Here is a 21,167-nt window from a genome sequence, read left to right on the forward strand (position 1 = left end):
AGAATTCCAGCTCCAGTCCATAATAATCAAAATTCAGTAAAATAACATTTTAAAATGTCTTTTGTTTGAAAATCATTCTATATCCAGGCGTGGGAAGATCTAGACTCAAGATAGTAATTTTAAGTGTTTCTAGCATTGAGCCCAAAAAGATGTTTCTGAATTAACAATTGCTAATTTGGGGTTGAATAAAATTTCTGTGTTCATCTTAAAAATGTCTACATTATTAAAAATCATATTTCTCCCTCCTTTAATTCAACTGCTTGTGTTGTCAGGTACATCAATCCCTCTTAGACATGTATGCCTCTAGAGAAAGACACTGAGCTTCCTCCTAACCTGGCGCTCAGGATGGAGACTCTTTCATTGTCACTTTGATACGATTTGCTATTGCTTGCCAAAGGTACTGTGTAACCCGAGGAACTTCCCTCACCTTCTAAAACAGCATTCTGAATTTTCAGGACATCAGAGAAAATACTGCAGCTAATTCCCTGTATATTCTGCTTGTTTACTGTGGGTGCTGATGGAGCTGAGTAGGGATGTTTAATGCAATATTACTTGTGAGACATTGGATTACATTGGATAATGAAAAGGAAACAAATACAAAATGAATTCTTAGCATACTGTTAATTGTTCATGGCATTGGACTAGGTTCCTCTTTCGAGTTTTTAGAAATTACAGAAGAAACACCCTGAAAACATGCAAAGCACCAGTGCTACTCCTTATCATCTCTTGATTGCATTTAGTCCATGCTCAAAATCCCAACCCATTTCTTAAAGATCTCTTTCATGTCACAAGAGCTTTGCAGAAATTTTGGACAGTGTTCCCAAACACAGACCAAGATAGTTTCTTTTGCTTTTACCTTCAGGGCCACAATATGAGAAGCTTCTGGCACTCTGATGTCCTGTCACTTTTTAATGCAAACTCTGGAAGTTCACGGACACAACGCTGCACAATCTGAGGAAGATAAATCACAGTTACTTCAAGCCAGTTGACAGCAGTTTAAGCAGCTGCAATCATCAACCACCAAGGGAGTTTCTTCTTTTATCTTACTAAATGCAAAAGTATACCAGGACCTGCTAATATCACTGGACTATCAGGAGTCCTGCTTTTACATAAATACCAGCAAGCGGTAAGTAAATTCTGTTGACGAAATGTAATAAAACAAAGACGGTTTCAAATATGACCATTCCCTGATGCATTCTGTAGCCCCCTCTTACTCACTTATTGCATGCTGCTGAGATTATAAGGTTTGCTTTTATCTGTCAGAAATCAATATTTCAAACATCGGATAAAAGAGGAAATTGAACTGGGAATAGGCTGAAGTGCTGTAAAAACTACAAAGCACAATTATCAAAAAGCACTTAAAGTACTTAATAGGACACACATATAAAAATGCTCAAATTAATGTCAGGGAACTATAATGAGAACTTTTTCTATGCTTTTTGATCCAAATGCAATGCAATTCAAGTGCAGCCTGGTCAGTCAATACAGTTTTCAATTTATATGAAACCCTAAGGATTTCTAGCAATCCATTTGCTAGAACTGAACCATTACATATGATTGGTTAATATTTCAATTTATTGAAAATACATTATTTTGTGTAAAGTGTTTAAGTTGTTGAGGTTTAATCATTATAAACAGTTATGATAAAAATAGATCTTTGGGTAAACAAAGACCTTACAGTCAAGCTTTTAATAAATACTAGTATAACTAGAAAATTGGATTTTAAGAGGAATAGACATAAGAAAAAACTGCAGATATGGGGTCACAAGATGAGAGGAAATTGTTTTATAGAATGGATCTTTATCAGCACACATTAACTGAGAAGGGAATTTGTAAAATATTGGAAACAAGGGTTATTTTATGCAAAAAACCTCCTCACTATTAACTTTAGTATTTTCCCTTTGGATTTATCTATTCATTTATCATCTTTAATACTACTGAGCTGGAGGTCTTTACAAAAGTATGCTAGATCAGAAATCACTGCAAATGAAAGTGCACATGTGTGTATAACACACCAGCATCCATGGAAAACAGACTGAGTGACTTCAGAAAATTTGATATGAAACACAAAGAGCTGCAACACTCAGAGGAGTTACAGCCATGGTTTGAGCCAACAGGATGCACATTAATTAAATGGCTATATCCAACTGCAGCACTCTTTCCTAACCTACACCCCACAAGGAACAACAAGGGACTCTTGGGACTCTTCCTTTGCGGAAAGTCATTCTTAACACTCATACTTCATGTTTATACTTTAACCATGACATTTCTTTCATACGAGGGAACCTTTACTCCACCACAATTAAAATGAGCCTCTGACTGGAACTGCACCCAGCTCTCTGAACTATGGATCAGACTGTGGTTTCCACTAACAAATTGTTCCAAAAACCAAACACCTTCCCACCACCTTTCCTCGTTACAGATTTGAGCCTAATAAAGTACAACCTCTTAATTAATATCCCTGCTTTTTAAAGTCTAATCTGAATCTTTGCTACTATAATTATAATCCCACTTGGTCTATTGTATGTGATGAAGAAGAGGCTGTCATAGTCCCTTTTGCAAGAAATTTGGCTCCGTAGGTACAATCACCACACAGGATCTTTCCAGCACACAGGTTCTGTGAGTAATACAGTTGGGCTCTGATCTAGACAGTTAATAACTCATGCAATTCACCAAGCTAAACTGCACCATACACTGCCAAAATCTCTCTTCTAATAAGTCTGGTCTAGTGTACGTTAAGCAAAATGTAACATGATTTAATTGAAGGAACTCACAAAGATATTCCCTAAAACAGTTTTCACATTTGAATACAACTTTGACAAGGCTAAAAATAAATAGATTTCTTCAGTTGCATACTGTATTCACTTGAACGATGTCTTGAATTTTCAGATGTCCTGAAACAACAGGCTGGTTTTCTGAATCAACAGAATCATCACAAAGCATACAACATTAAAAAAAAAAAACAAAAAAAAAAACAAAAAAAAACCCCAAAAAAAAACCCAAAAAAAAAAAACCAAAAAAAAAAAAAAACCAAAAAAAAAAAACCAAAAAACCCCAAAAAAAACCCCCAAAAAAACCCCAAAAAAACCAACTGACAAAAATAGTTTTGTTTTCTCTGAGGAGAAAACATGCTATGATCTGGTAAAGCAGTTGTAGTTATGGCAGTCATAATTGCATAATGCACTTTACAGAGCTTCTTCTATTACATCTTATTGTATTTTTTCCTTCAATTATTAAATTCAGAGGCTTAACCTCAAAAGAAAATGCACTTGTCTTTACATACACTTGAATTGTTACTGCCATTTAAAACTAATCAATGTTTTCTTTAGTACCATAATAGCTTATTTGCAAAGCACCTCTTTAAGAGATATTTACACAGCATTCTGGAAGTAAACATGTTTCACGCTCTAAGAAAAACCCCCAACAAAGACAAAGAAGGCTTCATTCTCATCTCAAAGTTCAGCACAACCAAAGTGACTTAAAAAGCTGGAAAAATTGTGCACAAAGGGAGTTGCTACTAGATTATACCCTTCCATTAATAAATAATACGAGGAAAAACTATGCATTGTACACAACCCCTATATCCCTAGAGATGTCCAGGAAATTAATTTTCAAAGGCACAGCATATAAATATATGCTTTCATTAATGTTAACAGGAAAGCAAACAGTTAAAATTTTAGTATTAACCTGTGTTTAAATACGCATTTCTTAGAAATAATATACGACTCCTGACTTGGATCTTCAACTGCATAAAACTCAGGGCACACCAAGGCCTCGCTGAGGGTGGAAAGCCCAAACAACTCCAGTAAAGTCAGAAATGCTCTCCGAGTGCTGGAATGACCACACCACTTTCCTCTAGGAACATAGGGGAGATTTTTAAATTAGCCTCCATAGACTTCTCCAGAAGGAGGTCAGAGAAACCAAGTTAGGTAATGTGAGTATGTGAGTACCCCTAATGTCTCAAGATCTGCAATTATTTAGCAAAGAGAAGCTTGAAGGAAGGAAATTTTGCACAAAACTCACAATCAGGGGTTTTTTTTAATTTCCAAATGTAAACATCTACTGCTTTAATAAGCAGATCACCCTCAGTTCAAGCTATGCTTGGATTTAAAGACATCAAACCCATTGATTCCAGTAGAGTAGCACTACTATTAATATGATAAAAGTTATAAAACCAAAGCTAAGAAGTGACGAAGCGTTGCCAAAGGGAAGAACCAGAATTACAACTGAAAACATTGGACAAAGGGACTGCCACAAAGTAATGCAATGACCTATGCCAAAGCAGCCATGTTCATATAATATAAATTTCCTATACCAATTTTAAATTGTATTTTTCAGTACATTTGTATCTGTGAACTTGGAATCTATTACTTTGATCATCTGTAATGCACAGCCAATATTTTGCATTTGCAATCTTGAAAATTTAATGTGGCAGGGCAGAACAATTTTGTATTTTATCAGTTTATTGTATCTAACTGCTAATAGTATGTGGTAACTATCACACAGTGCAAGTACTCTTACATTACAGAAATCAGTTAATTCTCTGATTTCCTTTTATTAATCAAGATTATCGTTCCAGATGCTCTTTAATTAAATATTTTGTTAAGGATCATTAAGAAATTATATAAACTCCTCATAGTTCTCACTGCTAATCATAAGCATTTCATTCAATCATGCTATAAATCTGAAATTTGCCCCTCCAGTTTTACTAAAAAGTCTTTTTAGAACACATATTGAAAAAAAAATTAAAAGCAAATCATCCAACAAAACCTCTTCATTTCCAAAAGAGAATTTCCCAATTAAATTAACATAAAATAATCAAGAATTTACTTAGAACGCTAAAATTGTGTGATTGAAAAATGAATAGTAAGATTTTTCCATTCCTCTTCACTTGAGTTAAAATAAAGGCAGCTCAAATTATAGATGATTCCCCCTCTTTAACAAAGGTAGAAGGTGGTGAGACAGTGCTGGGTAGATGCACAGTAGTAATAGATTATGGAGATTTTTGTCTCCTGGGTCACTGTTATGAATCTGATCCAAGACAGCAATGACGAAATGTCAGTGCCATTTTATGGCTTTTAGCATGAAATCCTGACCCTGTGAGGTCAATGGCAAAACATCAGTAGTGCCAGGATTTTCACCTTTTGAATCTCTAAGATGCAAGAAGAATTAAGGTCTGACTCAGCATCCATCGACTTTAATGGGAGTTACACTAAGTTCAAGGTGCAGGTTTTTATAAGTCCTGAGGTGCTGCTTTGCTCAAGCTTTAATAAGAGCTGGATCCTTCAGATGACTCAAACACTTAAAACTGCAGCATTAAAACTATAAACTTTTATCTTTCAAGTTAAGTGTTCTAATGGCTCTCATCCCCCTGCTGCCCTGTCTGGATCACCCTGCTCTGTTAGGCTGAACACTGGATAAGGGCTCCTCTCACCACACGTGTTCCCTTCTCTGCTTCTGTCTCTGACAGAAAAATCCTTGTCCCAGGTGGCACAAGGTCCAAAACCTCTGGGATCATCACGTTTGTGGCCCTCAAGGAATCTGGCTGGCACAAACTGTGGCTTCTGCTCAGCATCCTATCTGGTCAGCATACAGTCAATTCCCAGAATACTCACTCCTGCAAAATGTGAGATCTGGGGAGTAGAGGATTAGTAAACTTTGGGTCACAATGACTAAATTAACAAAGCAGCCGAAACAATCACACATGCTTTTTGGATTGATTAATTCAAAGAAATCCCTTATCAATTTTCTGAGAACAGGAAGAGGTGGCTTGTTATTTTATTTCATTTTCTTTGTTAGTGAGGGCTTTGTAGAAAGGACATTTCCAGCCATTTTAAACCAGTGGCTCCTGCAACCTAACTTTTAAGTCTTAACACTTTGCAGGTTTGAAGATGTTTGATTCTGAAAAGGAAATAAGAATAGAATCCAACTGAGCTGTCAAATTTTAAGTGTTTATCCAAAATGAAAACAAATTTCTAAAATGAAATTGTTTGATCATGCCCTCCAAAAATACTAAGGTACACAAATACAAAAATTATGTCTTGCTGTAACATATGCTTTCCAGACATATCTCACTTGCAGCTCAGGCGTGTGCTCCTAGAAGTATTTAGCTATGCTGAAAACCACCCAGGAATTAAACTGGATGAAAGCATGCTGAGGAAGTTGTTGGAGGTTTAATTACCTTTTCTTTTTTTTTCTCTTTAGTGGGAGTTCTGAATTCTGAAGGAGTAAAACTCCAGTCTCTACTGTATTGAAATGATATTTTTTTAGCACTCCAATCATTGTCTCTACTTGACTAAGACATTTCTGTGCTAAAGCAGGTGCATTTACTTTTCAAGTATTATTTTACTAATCAATTGAAAAATTACCTCCATGAATGACAGAAGTGCAGACCTTTGGAGTATTTCATTAAAAGGAGCAAACATTAATTACAAATCCAGCCCAACCTTTGCAGACATAAATTATGGGACAGATCTATTTTCTCCATGCTTAATTGCAAGCAGTGACTAGCTCTTTAAATTATTATCTGCAAGGCATGAATGAAATTAGAATGGATTTGGTGATATTCTCAAGCTTATTTGTATCTAAATAACTTGGCCATACTGTCTGGAGAGAGAAGGAAAATTAGGTGAAGCACCTTTGAGGCTTTCAACAGTGCTAGCTTACTGCTAGTGAAAAAAATTGGGAATTGCAAAATGGAATTAAACCTTAAAGTCTTTGCAGACTGGGAGGCCCAGATGCAGGCTTAACAATGGGAGAGTTGATAATGGCCAAGTATTTTTCTTCTAACCCAAATTCTCAAAATTTTAGATGCTTGTAATTTTCTGAAACATTTGCGTTTCAGGCAGAATATTCCAGGCAACACCTTTCCTCAAAGGTAATATTTCCATTTCAAGAAAATTAACTTGTTTTCTGGAGGAGTAAAGCCCCCTTCTACAGAATTAAGAAGGCTGAAAATTCTGATTTTGTAATAGGCACAGAGCTGATATGTTTGTGATCATACCAAAATCTGGCAGGAAAATAGATGAATTGATTTGTCCACTGAAACATAAACAGAAGGTACAGTTTGCTATTATGAAGAGTGAGAAATAGAGAATGTAAGGATTATTTTTAAATACAATAATGGAGACAGAGATGTATTTTTAAAAAAATGTATATAATGATTTAGATATTGCATTGGAAATAGGAAGCCCTCTATTAGAACATTGTTTTTTATATAGTGCAGTGGGTGTGAACAAAGGAGTCTCACAAGACTCCATGGGTACTGCCTGACCCTTGTTTTTACCACCCCTCTGCCACAAAAGTTAATAATTTGGCATTGCATACTTTAAAAAAAAATTAGATAATTACTTGCTTGGAGTTTAATTTACTTGTGTCATGATACAGTAAATACCAAGCTGAATTCTCACAATGTTAATCATTAACCTGGGAGAGGGCATTTGCTTAAAATGCATTCCTTCAACTTTGACGTTTCATGAACACACTGGTAGGTATTTCAACAGCAATTTCAAGTATGCTGAAGATGTAAATAAGTTCAAGTCCCCCCAAAAGCCAAACTCTTTGCACCTTTTAACTTTTGGGTATATGGTTACCCTCCATCTGTGCTGCAGGAGCAGCCTATGACAGCAGAATAACAGCAGCTCTGCAGAGCTGGATGGTTTGAGGTACAGAGGAAGCCCAGTTCAGATTTAAAGGGATTAATTGTGCGAGACACCATGCAAAGAGCAGGGCAGAGTACCTATAAAAGGAACATTCCTCTGATGGTACTGATTTTTTTTGAAATTTTCTACTTTGACAGACTTGTCAGGCCCATAGCAAAATGTCTCAGGTACTGAATTGAAGACTGAAAAAAACTAGAGTATTTTTTGAAAAAAAATAATATTCTGCTGAAAAAAAATTGAGATTGGTTCCAAAAATTTGGAAATACCTGGTCCAGCAAAGAGAAGAGTTCACGGGGTTCTTAATTTTAAGTGTCTTGCTTAGGAGAGGGAAGAGTGAAAAAACCTATTTCCTAGAATTTTGGAAGTATTTATGTTCCCTTTCTTCTCCATGGTATTTCATCTTAATTTAAAAGTGAGGAGTTAAAGATTGATCTGGAGCTTGGGAAAAGCATTCAAGCAGAGGAGCATGGGGGACAGAGTGAACCCTTTACCCACATTGCTTGAGAAAGGCACTGCTTTGCAATATATTCCTGGGAATGATAATATCATAGGTAACCTATTTGCTCTGGAATCTAAACCAGAGCACCACACTTCAACCACCTGCACCTACAATGAAGATAAATACAGAAGGTACAGTTTGCTATGATGAAGAGTGAGAAATAGATAGAGAATGCAAGGATTATTTTTTAATTCAATAATGAAGACAGAGATGTATTTTTTTTAAATGTATATTACACTTACATCCCACTTACACCTTAGTGGAATGCGTGATTTTTCAGAGATCTGGGCAAATTCCTCAGTTTTGATTGTATATCAGTCTATTCATTGATCATGTCCTTTATATTTCTTTAGAAAGAAAAACACCACTAACAATTACTGGCTTCAACACCTTGCAGCTTATATATAGCTTCTCATATAAGGAAGAAACACCTTAAGCACGGTGTGAAAATAGCAATTCAATTTATAAAATGTAGATATGTTGGACCAGAGAAGGTAGGAAATTAATTAAATGGGAGTTTTAAAAAGTAAGATACTTTCTTCATCCAGGCTAATGGAAAACAAGGAGAGCTGGTAGAATTTGTGCTTTTAACCAACATAAACTTTTTTTCCTCAATACAGAATCGCAAACAGAACTTTGCTTCAAGTTGCAAAAATTGTGAACGGAAATATTGAGGAATCATGATTTTTAACTAAATATTAACCACTGCTTTATTAATTCCTGTTTTACAGCCTAAATGCAGGCAGCTGCTTAGTCAGACATTGCTGTGCACCGAGACAAGATGCATTAATTACAGCAGGGCAGGGTGTGAGCAGGGACTGCCGCGAGTCAGAGCCCAGGTCACAGAGCAGCCCCTCAGCCATGGAGGCTCCAGCCCTTGCAGCCAGGCCTGCAGCTCCTCTCAGGGGCTGGCCCCCACTGAAAGGTGCCAGCCACAGCCTGTGACAGTGGGGACAACCTCAGGGCATCTCAGGTGCAGCCCCTCCATCGGGAGTGCAGCAGGAGCCTGCTTGACTGCAGAGCCAGGAACAAACCCAGGCCCTGGAGCAGGCCCAGGCCCTGGAGCAGAGCCAGAAACAGACCCTGGTGGAGAGCCAGGAACAGACCCCAGACCCAGACCCTGGTACAGAGCCAGGAACAGACCCAGAACCTGGTGCAGAGCCAGGAACAAACCTAGAACCTGGTGCAGAACCAGGAATAGACCCCAGACCCTGGTGCAGAGCCAGGCTTTGACCTGAGCTCACAGGGCAGCACCCCAGGGCACAGCTGTGCCTTGTTCCAGTGACTCCATCAGGTTCTTGTGCCTGGACATGGAGCACTGCTCCCTGTGATCCCCACAGCGCTGAAATGAGGCATGGTCTGCCCAGCATCTCCATTTCTGGTGTGCAGAAGGATCAACTGGTGTGGAGCACCAAGGCCCTGATGTGACCCGTGCTGTGTGGGCTGGGAGCTGTACTGGGATTCCAGCACGTGGCTCCCAGGAGTGCTGGTCAGCCCCACACAGACAGACCTACAGACACACACAGCCCTCCTGCCCCACACAGACAGACCTACAAACACACACAGCACTCCTGCCCCACACAGACAGACCTACAGACACACACAGCCCTCCTGCCCCACACAGACAGACCTACAGACACACACAGCCCTCCTGCCCTACACAGACAGACCTACAGACACACACAGCCCTCCTGCCCCACACAGACAGACCTACAGACACACACAGCCCTCCTGCCCCACACAGACAGACCTACAGCCACACACAGCCCTCCTGCCCTACACAGACAGACCTACAGACACACACAGCCCTCCTGCCCCACACAGACAGACCTACAGACACACACAGCCCTCCTGCCCCACACAGACAGACCTACAGACACACACAGCCCTCCTGCCCCACACAGACAGACCTACAGACACACACAGACAGCACTCCTGCCCCATGCAGACAGACCTACAGACACACACAGACAGCACTCCTGCCCCATGCAGACAGACCTACAGACACACACAGACAGCACTCCTGCCCCATGCAGACAGACCTACAGACACACACAGCTTGTGGGGCTGGCCATGGGTATCACAAAACACAACAGATCCAACAGCAAGTCATCTGCATAGTTCTCACTCTGTCTTCTCCTCTCTTTCTTCCTACTCTGTCCAGAAACTCCACAACAACGACTAACATCAATGCCAGCTCCATCCAAATGAACAGATATGGAACAGAGAGATGCATCTGTTTAGTGATTCTGAAATGAGCTGACTCCTTGCGGCGCCACCAGTTTACCTTGCCTTATTACAATCTAGTTTATTTTTGTGATTTTTTGTTGAAATCTGACGTGGGGTAACAAATTATTATGTCTATTTGAGCTACACCTACTATTTCAGTACTCACATTACCTGCAAACTGAAAACAACCTTGTTGCACATTGAGTAATCACTGTGGATTGAACTCTCAAAGGACAGAGACAGAATGGTTTGAATAATAGTTCTTGTTCTGTCCTTCTCTGACACACGAATATGAATAATAACTTATTTTGGCCAAAACAACTAATTCCAGGTGAATTTATGTCCTTAATGGGAGAACTGCCATGACAAACAAGAAGGGTTTGGTACATTCTAGTCAAAAGTGGAATATCTTAAATCAAAAGTTTCAGTAGGCTTCAGTGTTCCTGCTAACCCTTCTATTAAATCTTCATAACAATGTCATAAGCTAGGATTTGTTGTCTTCTACTTTATTAAAAAGAGGGCAACCTCTAGAACAAAACAATATTGAGAAATAAAATTTACCTTGGATTAGTTTCATGTAAACATAAAAATCCCAACTTCTCAGAACTCATGTGAAAAACATAATGTAGTTAATATTAAATACAAAGATTATGCAACCTATTACTTTTACAGTTTGTGCTCCTGTGTCCTTGATTTTGTCCCTGTTTTGCTTATGATTAATGAATGACTCACCCTCAGTACCCTCTCATTTATTTCATACCTCATTATGAATTTGAAATGCTCAATTTGTTATTTGAAAACAGCAAAACAAGCATGGAAGTTAAACAGTGCTAAAAAATGCAAATGACATTTTTATAAATAAAGTGCTATTCTATCACATTTTAATGGCTTACATTTTTAACTGCTTTTGATAGAATTTTGAAGAATGTACTTAACTTATTCCTATAGATTACCAGGTGGAGTTTGTCCATGTGATTTATTTGAACATCAGGAGTGTCAGTGCACTCTATACAGTCACACACAAACCCTACAACGACACCTGGTATCCTTTACAGTTTTCTATTTTGGCTTATCAAGATCCTATGCTATAATTCCCCATGGATTATCATTTGTTTTGCTTGGAATTATTTTACCAGGGTATGATACTTTATAAAGTTTTTTGATTATACTGTCAGCATTAACGTAGGGACAAAATAAAGGCTCGAAAAGAAACTTTTGTGTATTTTAAGTAAGTTCACAATGGTTAAAGCAAAATCCACTAACTTATTTATAGTGAAAACAAAGTTTCATATCAACAGTTCACAGTATTACTTTTTTGTTGTTATATCATTTTTCAGTTTTGATAATTACTTTCATCAACACAATTTGGTAGTTTCAAATGCTTTCTTGAGCAGAAAAAATAACTGGCTTGGGTGACAACAATGCTAAATACCATTCTGGGCAGCACTCAGAGGAATAAAGCAAAAAGTCAATCCTTTCTCTGTTTACTGTTGGAGTAAATTCTGACACTGCACATACTTCAGGGTGGGATAACCCACTCCCTGCAGAAGCCTGTGCAGTCTTCTCTTTTCTCATCACTTTGGCAATATTGTCCACACCAATGACAGGAGCTCAAAGTTCTGCAACAAAGACTCCACTGTGTGAAGGCATTGCCTTTAAAGCCCCAGTGGCAGCTGCACCCAGCTCCTGCTGCAGAAGATAATCTCCATCCCTTACCTTTTTCAGTTTCTGGCTCATGATGTGCCAGCAGCAGCACCTGCACCTCCTATTTCTGCTCTATTTCATTTGCAGCTGAGTTATGGCTGTGAGGTTTATTCAGGGTGGATAAACCAGCCTCCTGCTGAGGCCACATTCAGCAGAGAGAATCCAGAATGGATGCTGAAAACAGACAGGTTGAAATCAACCTCAACCAACTGCATATTCTTTACTTTGTACAACATGCATGCCTATTTGTGGTGCCAAGTTCAGTAGCTTAAACATTGTGTCATCATAAAAACAGTATAACTGAGCATGGTTATTAACTGCAGGCTGACCTCCAGCTTTGGCTTTGCTTAATATTGTCGATTTATCTTTTCCCCCCCGTTCATTCAGAATGTTTGTAGAGTGGTTTATTAAAGTATAACTAAACATTGTCCTTTTTGTTCATGTATGTTTGGAACAATACCAAATCTATGATATTTTCCTTGAATTTTGTCAACACATTCATTACAGGCCTTTTTTCTTCCTTCAATTTCATTAAAAACTACAAAGATCATTGTTTAAAATAAATCCCACTGCTTTAAGATTACTGAATGTGCTGTCCTTCAAATTAACAAAATCAAATACCCCTCCCAATACCCTCTTATTCCTGTCAAGCTCTGTATTAGTTTTCAGTGTGCATTTAAAAGATAACATCTTTACACATGGCAAGTGTAGGAGGTAATAATAAAAGGTAAATTTGACATGAGTAATGAAGTATGTGCAAAAAAAAAAACATAGTGAAACCTTCCCCCTGAAAACTTCATGAAGCTGTAATAAAAATGGAGTCTGTGACAGATATTGTAGAAAGCAGAAAAAAACTACAAAAAGCAGGAAGAATTTATTACTACATTGTTTGATCATTATCCTCAGTATAGAATGATCAAAACCAAAACATGGTGTAGAGGAACTGAAGGAATGTACTGATGGGTTTACCTCCAAGGATTTGATCTCTAGTAAGAGGCTTTCTGCTGAAGCAATGTAAGTATTTGCTCTCCTTGCCTAACTGGAACAAATCAAGGCAAATGCTTATAGATAACTAAAACCAGTCTGAGACTTAACAAATGTTACTTAAGTGCTCTATTTTAAAAGATAATTTATAATTTTTTTATTCTAAAAATACTGAGACATACCTCCAGGAACTATTCAGTCTTTATTCTGAATCAAACGTTCCTTTACTGTGTTATGCACACCTTTCATTTTCCTTGCAGATCACTATTTATTGACACTTACCAGGCACCCAGGGCAGCCCAAGTAAAATGCGCATCCTACAGGCTCAGAGAATATAGCATTGAAAATATCATTATCAAAACTGCAAACTACATGAAAAGACAGAAGACCAGATTCTGCCTTAAAGCTCTGTGAGGCAAATTCATCAGCAGTGTGACTTCACATCCGTGCTCAGAACCTGAATGTGCAAATTACACCTTTGGCACTCTCAGCTAGCAAACACCTGCAGAACTGTGGGAGTTTAACCTACTGTTCAGATGATTGGATTCTCTTTCCCTGCTTTTTGAAGCCTGGCTTACAACAGGTGAGGAGGCAGAGTAAAAAAAGGTGATGGGGGAAGGCAGAGCCCTTGCTTGTTTAGGACATTTTATGGATGGCTCGGGATGTAGGACATGGATGATGTGAGAGGTAATGAGGTAACTGGCAGCAAAGAACTCTGAGCTGGAGCAAATGTGAAGGTAAAAGAGAATCGAAATAGTGAACCATCTGCTTTCTAATGAAAACAGCTCCTCTTGTCAGCAACATCCAGAAAAAATGATTTCTTAGTTGGAGTGTATAACCGAGGGAAGTAGCTTTTTTGCTATATGAGGTAATACACTCAAATGATGTATGACTTAGAAAATAGTGTGGGTTAATGATCTTCAGCTGGATCAGGGAGTAAAACAAAGTAATTTCATAATACAGAACATGATGGATTAAATCATGTTAATACTGGGTATATACATTAAAGAAAATGATCTTTCTGGCATACTAAATGGCAAAATAAAAAGCACTTTTAGTAAGCTATATGATTAATTAGTCTGCCCTTTTATTTATGTACCATGATAAAGTAAAATGTACTTCTTCTGGTTACCTCCCAGGCAATTATTCTAAAAGTTATATTGAATACACCAGCTTCATTGTATTGCATCCGTCCATCAGGGACTGCAAGTAGGTCCCTGTCTGTTTTAAGTCAGGGGTTTTCTTTTTTCTCTCCCTCTCCTGTCCTCATTTACTAGAGATTACTGTGTGTTTATATGTTTTTTAACTCACAAAAACATGAGACATATATTGCAATAATATAAACATTGATTTGTCTTAGCACTATTGCTTACAGAGTGCAAAAAATTCCAGTGAGTGAAAAGTTATAGCTCACGTGTAATTCAGGCAAATATTTAAATATGGGAATGCAAATGCTCCAGACTTCGTTCTGATTCTGAGCTGTTTCATTTCCTGCCTTCACAATTTAACTGTATCTTGCAAATTTCTACCACAGGTTCAATCACATGCAGAATCTTTTAGAAAACAACCTGGGAATGTATTTTCAAAAGAGATTTCAAATTAAACTAAAATCTCAGATTTCAGAAATAATGTTACCTGCAGAGGAAAGAATATTATCTTTGAGAACTATGTGTCTTCCAGTCTTATTGCACATACTTATTAGAAGTTAGTCCAATGATGAAAGACACAGAAGCTTCCTCTAGTACCAAATTTACACGGAAGGTATTATTAGAACAGAATTTACTTATTTCTTAAAACCTTATGAACACATACAAACTGATAAAATGCAGGAGTTAAAGTCAATTTCAATGTTATTTTTAAAAGGAATATTAATTAAGCTGGGATAGCTTTTGTATTTTATTAGGGATTCACATAGTCCTTCAAACTGGATTGCTTAGACACATGTACTTAACAACACAGAAAATGTGAAAGACCAGACTTGGACATTTTCTAATTTAAATTCAGAATTCAGGTGGGGAGTGTTTTCAACAGAGAGAAATATGATTTTGTAAGGGGCCCAGCATTTACATGGACTTATTCTGTTATACTGCTCCACAGACATGCACAATAAAGAAAATACTGATTCTCAAACCCTATGCTAAGGGGAATGTCTTTTAAAAAAGAAACTACCTAAGAACAACTGACTTTTTTTTTTTTGATAGTTGGTAGTGCCATATGTTTGTCTACTACAGCAAGAATTTGGAATTTCTGCATGATATTCTTGCAAAGTTCTAATTCTGGATTATCTCACACAGATTCCAGCTGCTGATGCAGTGTTTGCTGTATTTGATGACTAATCTTTTGTTTGCAATGCCACTAATGCTTTCTTCTGACTCTGGGGGTTTTGCTTTCTCTGCTGCAACATGAAGTTTTTCTTTACTGGGAATTATTTAAATCATGGTATTTATAAATCCAAATATTTTCAATATTAATTCCACCTGTGCATTTTGCATTTATCTACTCTCAAAGGAGTTGCTCTACAGTGAAGCTCTATAAAATCACTTTTGTATTTTAGTGGGTGTGAGGGCAGTGAGAGCGCTCTGTCCTTCTGTCCTCTGTTACAAACTCATCACCACTCAGGGTGTCCTGGGCAGTTTTCAGATCTCTGAGATTTCTGTTTAATGTAGAAAAAAAGCACACGAATTTCCCTCTTATCAAAAGTATCTTAATTTCATCTTTTTCTATGATCAACACTCTCAAAAATTACTCTGGTCTCCTTTTCCAAATGTTCATTATTCTAAAGAGGATCATAAAGGCATTAACCAGGAAGATTTTTCCATGCTGCACAGCAGTATCACACCCATACCACTTTTTTAAGGGAGCAGATTTACAATAAATTTTTGATTTATTTCACAAATTCATACCAATATAGCCTATAACTGTTAATACTAGATACTCCCTAGAAACTACAAATAGATAGTGAAGTTCATAAATAGAAAAAACATGGACACCTATTTACAACTAGTAAACAACTTTTAAAGCAGATTTTTTAAGATATGTGAATTAGTTCCTAGTGAGGCTGTTGTGAGAATATAGAAAATGGGTGACATGTATCACAGAGAAAGTGTATGAGCACAGCTTCTTCAAAGTGTTGGTCTAAAATACCTTTAAATTTTTGCTACATTTTAAAGTTTATAGAATATAACACCATGTAGAAGTGTGACTTTAAAATTAGTCTTTGCAAGTGCCTGAGATGAAGGCGGGGGGTTTTAGCAAGCAGCAGGCTTTAAACCTAAAATTACATTAATTTATTTGCTGCAACAAACTTAGGTAGATGAGTTATTGTTCAAACTGATTTGTAACACAAAAGAACAGTTTTTATATTGCAAAAAAAGCCCCAAAACAAAAACCCTAGAAAAATAAGAGAAGTGTTAGTGCTCTGGTACTTCAATACTGCTGGCAAGACTCAACTAGAAATGCCAGATATGTATAAAGAGTAATTTTGTCTCATTAAATGATAACACTAGTGGTTCCTCTTCATCTCCTTAATTCATTTCTTGTAGTTTTTCTTGTCACATCCACTTGTTTTATGGCTGACTAACTTGCAAGTTATGGTCATAATTTATGGTCAAAATTGAGTGGTAGCAAATCACAGAATATTTTCATTGATTACCCTAAATTGTCTAATCTCCTGTATGTTTTTAGGACTTGATTGGGTGGTATTTACTGATTGCCTTCATCTAATTTAAAAATCAATCAATAGCAACAATGAGAGGTGGTGGATAAATCGAGTCTAATGCAGCATAACTGCAACAAATATCCATCAAAGGCTCATTCTCAATCAAATTTGTGGGAACTTTTAATACATAAACCAAAATGTCTAAAAGCCTTACTTCTAGAGCACATCATTTTTAAATTGTGCTCTGCAATGTGACATCTTATTGCTCTTATGCTGTCTATTTAGGGCAGTTTTCCACTGCTAAAATGAACATATTTCACTACAATAAAACTGTAGCAAACAAGAAAAAAAATGTCATCAGCTTTGGTTTAAAGGCACTTTGTTCCATCTTCCTCAATATCATCTGTATATAATAATGGGAATTAACATAACATCAGCTTTTCATATAATCTGTGGGCATTTTCTCTGAGATAAACATTCTAATAAGTGTCTTGATAGGAAATGTGCTTTCTACACTGGGAAATCAATTCACTAAAGTTGTTCCTTACATTGTTCTTTTTTAAAAGCATCTTTAGTTCCTGAAGTTTTGGATAGCAGGTATGAAGGGAGCTATCTGGAAGGCAATATTCTAATTTCTTGACATTATAAGGGCAAGGCACCACATGCAGTAAAGGAGGACAGAGAGTAAATGCAAACCTTCCTTTTCCAAGTGATGGCAGTACAAACATAAAATGCTTTTATATAATTTATCATAAGCAAACATGACATAAAAAACATTTTTTAACTAGGCATGGATTTCAGTTTACATTAACTCAAGGTAAGCCTTCTATAGGCATACAGATGTGAAGTGTTACCTAAACTGAGGTCAGGATGATGCTGTCATTAATAGCTGGATGAGGAGCTAGATCTACAGCCTTGAAAAATAAGTCAGAACGGGCCTCTGTTCCTGAAAGACTTAATCCATACCCAGACACAGGTATTCAGTGTTACTATTCAGTGTCATACCTGTTACTTGCACAGTAAATTCTGTGTAGATTGCTGAGGATATTCAGCTTTTATTTCTTGACAGCACGGGACATGTGAAGCTACAGATTTGTTCAATAGGGGGTTCTGTGACTCCAGGTGTAATAAATAACCAATAAAGGAGAGAAACTTGGAGGTTTGTGGGTTTTCTCGTACTTTGCAGATATTTGATTTTTATTTGAGTCAAGGGGGGCTTATTAATAGGTCAACATGTGGAAAAAATATCCAAAAGCTTTGAAAGGCTCTGAATTCACTGATAAAAAACTCCTTTTTGGCATCTAAGGAAAGTACAAATCATATGGCTACAATCCAGCACAGCTACAGACAAAACCACAGATATGTAATGGATTGGGAAAACACCACCACTCTGGAAAAGAATGATTCTGCTCTAATCAATTGTGAAATATCCTTTGTTACTAAACACTCTTGAAAAATCTCAGGCCCGAGCAAGAGATCACAGCACACATTACAAATATAAAAGACAACCACCAAAGAGAATCCTACCAGCAGTCCAGGGTTTATTAAAATTCTGACATTCTGAGATATCTTCTTGCCAAGGGCCCTCTTACAATGACATCTGTACACTTGTCATTACATTGTGGTTCGCATTACTTACATAAACATGCCACAGGGAAACCATGACTGATATAATTTTTGCAAGATTGAAAGGTAGCCATCGTGATCATTAAAGCAAACCTGAGAGAGCCTTCCTGATGATGGAACAGATTCGGTTACTTCTTCCCTCTTTGTGGGTCATTAGTTAAAAGGGGGAAGGTGGGGAGGAGGGAGAGGAGGCCATATACTGCAGGTGTTTTATCCTTTGTAAGGAGACTGCACTGAGACAAATGATTCTAGCTGGCATTTTGTACACACCGGAGATTGCTTATCGATCCAGATCAGAATATTCAGGCTGGCCCCGGGGAAAAGGCAGAGTATTTTCTGAGGGAGTTAATAACCTGGCAGCTGAGCTGTCTTGTCCAATTCACTGAACCTAGGGCTCTAATCAGGCCAGAGTTTTTATTTTGAGAAATCTTGCCATATGTGTCTGCTATCTGCCTTCCACTCTATTGGAACAGTGACAGTGATTGAAATGACAGCCTATAGATAGAGCCTAATCAAATTGTTTATTATCAGCCTAAATCAATATGTATAGATTGTAGAAACATCACTGTCATGCCTTGAAAAAGTCATACTAATACTACATGCTCCAGGTGTAATTCTAGAATGTATTTTTCCATCCTAAATTACGTCTGAATTTAACAGAGTAAAAGAAATTAGAATGGTGTATGAGACAGTGAAAAATATGCAGGTTTAAACATTTCAATAACATTAAGGATTAATGTTAAAATGCCATGTTGTTCATTGCTCAAATGTTATCATGTTTTCAGTGAAGAACAGAGCTGTGGGAAAGGAAAAATAAAAATTGAAAAGTTGTTTTGCCTTTTGTATAGAAAGGGAAAAATCTCACAGTGATCTGTGTAAGCACATACTGCAGCTTGAATGAAATTCCAGCACTCCTAAAAAGCCAGTTTTGAGTCATCCAGACTACAGAAATGAAAACACAGCAATGTGAATTCCTTTGGTACCACACAAATATTACTCCCAAGAGCCTACCAAAGAGCTTGGACCATGAAATCTAATGATTTGATAAGAAGGTGATTTCATAAAGCCCTCTCTTCTGCAGACTGTTGGATACCCTTTTTTAACAGAAAAGATATCAGTGCATCATATGGAAAGAACAAAAAGTATTTATGGTGTGTCACAAACCAGATTCTACAGGCTTAATTATGATATCAAACAGAATCATCCAAACACAAAACATGAGAGGAAGAAGAAATATTCTTGAAGGTGTGGCACTGGATGGAAATGTCTCACATTTGGGAGAGGACCATTAATGTGTTTGGCCAGTGAAGCTCACCTGAGTGTACAAATCCGAAATTCTGCTCCAGTGGAATTGACTGAAATGGAAAATCCTGGGAGGGCCTGTGGCCCAGCAAGAGTCAGCTGTGTAGTTCACAACTTTTCAAGTTGCTCTACTGGTGGAATTTGTACTACCTAACATGTCCTGGGGAATAATTTATTCCTTGCTTCTCAAAAAAGAAATTTCAAAACGATTTTAAAGTACTCTGGCAAGGCAAAGAGGCTGTAGCCTTAGAGCAAATGATATGTTTTGCCCTGAAGAATGGTGTGAAACAACCTTCTGGTTAATTAATCTTTGCAGTGCAAAGAATAATTCAAGCTCTTGTTTGAGTATCATTTACATTGTGTGATTATTGGGTTGAGTCAAACATATACCAGCCTTTAGCATTACAGCATACATGTTAATAAAAATAATATTGTGTTGTAGGTTGTGCTCATTTAAAGAGGTATTTTTTTTCCCTTGGATAAACCTACTTTTTTTACTGTGAGCATGTAAAGCTCTCCAAACAGCAATTATCTTTGGCTGAATGAATCTAGGAATTTTCCTATTACCTTCAAAATTAGAATTTCATTATTGCCATTTTAAAAAATAAAGGTACTTATTCAGCAGAAAATGTTAGTGTGTAAGTCTAAGTACATGTCTAAGTCCCTCCTGAGTCAGGAAAGAGGTTAAGCAGATGCATATCCTTGAGTTTTAAATTACTTCAGTGGGACTTTGTCTTGTCTTAAACTTTGAATGTACTTGAAGTGTACTAATGGCTGAGCATAGTATATGAATACAGGTGGTTCAGTTTGGCCCACAGCTGGCACAAAACCAAAATTTAACATTACTTTTAAAGTGTTTTGACTAAAATCCAGCAAAGTACTTATGTCTACACACAGTGCTGATTTAACTATCTCAGTTTATAGTTACACTGGTGCAATTTCCTAGCATGGATACAGTTCTGCTGGTATTTGTCTTGGCATAATTTAGCAAGGCACTTTTACAGAGCTGAATGGCTCTGAAAGTCAAGGAGGCTGGGGCAAACCTGTGAGAGAGAAGAACACCAAACCTGATTTAGCTGAAAACACAGCACTGAGGGGACATGAGAATGGGAGAAATTTCCCTGTTGAAAAGGTCATCTTCAAAACCTTCACAAATTAATGGTGCCACTTCCAGCACAATGTGGCTGCTCACATGTGAGTTCATTTCCCAAAGAGCAGCTCCTTCCAGAAGCTGTGTGTGAAATGCCCAGATTGTACCTTGTTTACTATAAGATCCACCAAGCTGGGTATGCTCTAAGTGATGGCTGGAAACAAGGAAACCTGCTTGAGGTTCTGTATGGCACGCAGGGAATTCCCTGTTACAGCCTTCTGATTCTGCTGAGAATAAATTATATTTTTATCATTATTTTGCTTTTTGTTAAAACTTAATGCAGCCAAATGACTCATGATGAAAGAAAGTACAATTTTTTTTCCTTCCCAAAGGATCTTCAAGGAAGAGTTTGAC

General features: G+C 37.4%; 1 long non-coding RNA gene across 1 annotated transcript in view; it reads right to left on the reverse strand.

Moving 5' to 3' along the window:
• Window positions 1-862: 862 nt before the first annotated feature.
• The window catches only part of LOC131089340 (uncharacterized), a 120,506-nt gene continuing 100,201 nt past the window's right edge, over window positions 863-21,167 (reverse strand). The window contains exon 4 of the long non-coding RNA XR_009115242.1: window positions 863-951. This is a non-coding gene — a long non-coding RNA (uncharacterized LOC131089340). The remainder of the gene's footprint in view (window positions 952-21,167) is intronic.

Source organism: Melospiza georgiana, chromosome 14, assembly GCF_028018845.1.
Source record: "Melospiza georgiana isolate bMelGeo1 chromosome 14, bMelGeo1.pri, whole genome shotgun sequence".
Lineage (NCBI taxonomy): Eukaryota > Metazoa > Chordata > Aves > Passeriformes > Passerellidae > Melospiza > Melospiza georgiana.